The following is a 5,076-nucleotide window of genomic DNA, read 5'->3' on the forward strand; positions in this document are numbered from 1 at the left end:
TCTACAACCGTTGGAAGAATTAATAAAAGAGAAGTTTTACCATATTTCTGTGTATCTTTTCCTATTTTATGTATTATTGGCTATGAATTGTAGGTTTACTATTTATGTATTGCGCGAACTCATATGAATGTGTTGAATAAGTAAAGATAATATAAGGCATCTGTTTACGCGAAGATAACTAATTGTTATAAGAATATAAGTAAGATCTCGGGTGTGACTTAGGGAAATAGTGCAGATCGTTGCTCCAGCAGCGCGAAAGCCCCACAGCCCCTGGTTAGGGCTGCGCGAAGGCCAGGGAAGTGCGCAAAGTAACCTACGTGAAGGGACTCACAGTTGGAACAAATCAACCCCTTAGACATCTCAAGGGTGTGGAAACCTAGTTCCAGCACCCCCCCCATACTACTTCAAGTGAGACCTCAGTCCGTAGTCCGTGGATTGTTGCTGAAAGTGCCAGTATTATAGGGATTTGTTTGGCTAATTAACTCTGAACCAGGGTTAGGCTCCAACAAGCCAACATCGCCCAAAATAAAATCACCTTAAACAAGACGCCAATAATTCCTTTAAGTATAGACAATCAGGTAGCAAATCAATTTCACTTTAACCCGGAAATCGGTTTTCTAGGGAGCCCCTGGCAAGTACAAGGAGAAATTATTTTGTATCAATCCCAATCCAATTGCAAACAATAGAGCCATTCTCCTATCTCTAACCAGCTCTTGGAAAAACCTTCTTCCTTCCATTTAGTATAATGGGACAAACTCTTATATAGAAGATAATTTTTCGCAATCTATAAATTCTTACTACGTTTGGCCACTAGTTCTATTTCCAATTGGCTACCTCGATTTTGGCCCTTTCTAGATTTGTTGGACATGCTTGTTCTCGTAAAGGAAAATTGAGTCTGTAATAGTAATTCTTCTCCAATCCTCATCTTCTAATATATATTCCATAGTGTTCTGTATGCTCCCCTTTATTTATTAATAAGATCCTCTATAAAGTATCAAACAGCTAGCTCGCGAGATCTATAGACTGCCTCAAAGTTTTCTAGATAAGGGAATTATACAATCACCCTGAGGTTCAAAAGAATCAAAAATCCATGCAATGCCCAAATAGAGAATTGCACCAGATAGAGTTCAAATGAATCAGCCACCTTCGTGTAATTACAAGACTTTGAGCATGGTGTGGTCAGGGCATGACACTCCTTGGTAATTTACAAACGATTCCAAGCTTACTAAAGAAGATGAATGATATATGTATCCCAGATAAATGTATAAAATGGCTGCATCTCTAAATCAGAAACATTTTTTCTTGTGCCGACTTTGTCAAACATAGTTTTTTCATCAAACATCTAGCTTATGCCACTGAACCAAAATCCTTCATTGGGGTTGTGTGGATCCTTGACTGAATCACAATATTGATGATGATAACAGTGTGTACTAACCCAATCCAATAGGTCACCTAGCATGGCCTGTACACCACAGTAAGAAAATAATTATTCTAACCATTTTGAAATTTTGAAGCTTTGATGCGAGAGATTCTGATGGTACGACAGTGTGATTCCCAATAATCCCGTGACAACATACAACACAGAAAACACCCCAAATGTGTTCCAAGGGAATGTGAAAGGGGCCAATAGGCATAGAAAATGCATGCCAAACACATCCCTTACTGTCCCTAATAGAGAAAATTTTCCAATGCCGATAACCCCCCACTTTTTTTTTACCAAGATGAATCTGCAATTTTGAAACACTTTCATTGGATTCAATGATAATGGACTATTCCAGGTCTTCATAAATAAGGATCATGCTGATTTCGTCGTGAACATTTGGTTTTCCAATAGTTGTCATTCTCATGGGGAAGATAGACGTTGTGTATCTGCGACATGGCCACATAAGGAACTTATTGCCACCTTAAACCCTACTTGGCAGAATTAACCTCTGTGCTGCCCCTGAAACCACAAGTGGGTTGCGGAAGGCGGGGGCGCACATGGTAAGTGGTTTTTCACCTAGGGGTGCCTCAATTCACCAAACAATTCCATGTAATAAAAGGTGGTTTTCGGAAACAACTATTGCGGACCCCCCTAAGCTCTTAAAGCTTAGATAACCTGGGGGGTCCTCAATTAAATGTGAATCATTGAACCCATCCCCTACATCCAGATCTTTACACGTGTTCAATGAATTTTGAGTAGTAGTGTTGGCACTTGTTTTTGTTGACTATTAATAATTTTAAGCGGTTCTCTTTACTTGTCACTTGGAAGCTCAGCTTTGGGTGTTTTTGAAACATGTAGAATACAAAACATATTCGTTGGCTTCTCCCTAGCGCACTTCGACACTTGATTAACCTGTCACTACATATTTTAACACTTTTTCACTCAGCGTTGCCATGGCATGACGCTTTTCTCGACACCTAGTTAATATGAATGTCGAAAAAATTGGTTTTCATGGGTTATATATCCCATGTTCACCATATGAAAGGAATTCTAAGAATATATAGATCTCATTACATATGATGCCTTCCAACGTGTAGTTTAGTCTTCAAGCTTCTCGTGGGCTCCTTGTGTGACTTGTCATTTGATGTGTTGATATGATTTGTTTATTGAATAGTCGGAGTTTGATGCTTAATGGGAAAGTTCATTGATGAACTTTGAAATAATGTGACAAGACCAATAATTTAAATATATATTTTTTTAAATCTATATATATATATATATATATAATTAAGTATTTAAAAATATTAAAATTATTACAAACTAACCTGACAACCATCCTTCCATTAAAATTTGTATGTCCCAGATTATCTAACTAGGGAATAAACTGATAATGTTTGAAAATTTTGTAGCCTTCTTTGGGGTAATAAATAGCTACAACACTCATATCAATGATACCTTATTTGAAAGCCTGAAATCTTCTTCCACCACCCCTCTCTTTGGACCTAGAGACAAGTCAAAGTCTACTCAGCTGGGGAGTACAACTTGAAACCAAAGTTTGGCATGTCGAATGCATGTTTCTTTGTAATATCTAGGTAATTCACCTGCATGATTGATCAAGTCCCTTATATTTTTAGAAATATTGCCACACAATCAACATTAAAATGGTTGATTTTACGAATGTTAAATATCAACATTGTACTATTAGATTCCCCTCCATCTACAGGTTATTCATAGATAAGGTTCTTCTAAGTGATAATGACTTTTCGGGTAGCTGCGAAGAGGTAAAGAATTTGTTGAAAATGTTGGGTGTTGAGTACATATCATATCATGCATGTTTGAATGATTGTATTCTATATGGAGGATAATATGCAGACAAAGGATATGTCTGAAATGTGGGCATGACAGGTGTAATTCAAAAAAAGTGGGTAAATCACATGGTCCTCCTCGTAAGATATTGAGGCACATGCCTATAATCCCAAGGATTCAAAGGCTCTTTTTTTGCAAAGAATTAGTTATGTTGTAGGGATGGCATGCCTCACATAGAAGTGAGTCATGAGTTATGTGAATCCCAACATATTAAATAGTCATGAAGCATATAGAGGATACATGGCTTGAAAAATTAAAGGATGAAGTATGAAGTCTACAAATCAGCATAGCCATGGATGGCGTAAACCCATATTCCCTCCAAAACACCAACTATTTTTTTTGGCCTATAATAGTGATCAATAACAATATCCCCCCATGGTTGTCTATGAAGAATGAACATCTTCTGTTGGCTCTCATATTCCATGGTAGAAGACAAAGTGAAGAATATCGATGTTTACTTACAACCATTGGTACATGAATTGAAGAAATTATGGGAAGGGATATGTTATCACTGGGCTAGAAAGAATTGGGTTGTTTCAACCTTTAACCTAGTGTAACTATTTCAGACCACTTGAACTGGAAGTTAGTCCTTCCAATCTGAGAGTGCTCTCTCAAATGTTTATCAAATATTCTTGAAACAATTCAAATAACAGATGACTAACTTTGATCTCTTTTTGTGATTTTTTAGGTGAAGCAAAATGTGATGACTGCCACCATTAGGCATGGAGTCAAATTAAAACAAAGTATGGCCAACAACAATGTTTGATATAATCTAAGGCATCTATAGCTTTGAAATTGATACAAATGAACATCCACAGTCATACATAGCAAATGAAGGAAATTGGAGCCGTTTGACAAGATTTCCAATTAATCAAAATACTATGTCAAACATGAAACAACATGATAAAAACCCATAAAATCCATGACATGAATCTCAAGTACAAAAACAAAGTTGCTACGAATTTTTTATTAAAGGATCAAAAGATTATAAAAGGTCAGTTCTTCACATTCTCCATCAACCCCTCTCAAAGTCAAAAACCTACTTATTTATAGAGAAAAGATCTCTTTACAGTATCTTGCCACTTGGGCCAAATTCGATCCACTATTCCAGAGACCTATTCCTACTTTTCTTCTATCTAACAAAGCCCTGATAGGGATTTTTGTTTTACAATAGTTGGAATTCAACTAGGACTCTACTAGATTTAAAATTATAACCACTTTCTGTTGATGTAGATAACTGAGCCCAACTACATGTTAGATTTGTTGGAGTGTCATTAAATCTTCAACCTGTTGATAGACATCAATTAAATTTCCCTTTTTGCTGACTGTCTTAATGAGCTGACTATTATGTTTATGTGGCTATGTGCTGATTTGGCATGCTAAAAAATAGGAGTTCATCATGATGAAGTGGAAACCCTTTATCATTTGTAATCCATTTGGAGCTTCGATGCCTGATATTAAAAAATATACAAAAATGCAGAAAAATAGAGTTTTTTATGATTTTGTACCAAAAACAGCGTTTTCAACAGTTTCGTAGCAAACTTTGGTAGCAACTTAAAAAAACACTCATGTGCTACCTCTTTTCTCTCCCTATTGATCCTGAGGTCTTCTTTGATGTTTATAAGCTAAACATAGGCCTTTAGAATTATCTTTGCTGAACTTTAGACTAGCCTTAACCTCCATGGAAAGCTACAGCAGTTTCGTAGCAAATTCTCAGCTTCATTATGGGTAGTTGCTACGAAAGTTCCAAAATTCTGAGTTTTTCTAGTTTTCATGATTCTTAATGC

At 36.4% G+C, this 5,076-nt stretch overlaps 1 pseudogene; it reads right to left on the minus strand.

Annotated features, from left to right (window-relative positions):
- Window positions 1-1,225: 1,225 nt before the first annotated feature.
- On the minus strand, window positions 1,226-1,750 carry LOC149150299 (palmitoyl-monogalactosyldiacylglycerol delta-7 desaturase, chloroplastic-like; annotated as a pseudogene).
- Between the last annotated feature and the right edge of the window lie 3,326 nt (window positions 1,751-5,076).

The sequence above is a fragment of the Pinus tabuliformis genome, chromosome 9, assembly GCF_031772625.1.
Source record: "Pinus tabuliformis cultivar Carrire ecotype Pingquan chromosome 9, CPIR1, whole genome shotgun sequence".
In the NCBI taxonomy this organism is placed as follows: domain Eukaryota; kingdom Viridiplantae; phylum Streptophyta; class Pinopsida; order Pinales; family Pinaceae; genus Pinus; species Pinus tabuliformis.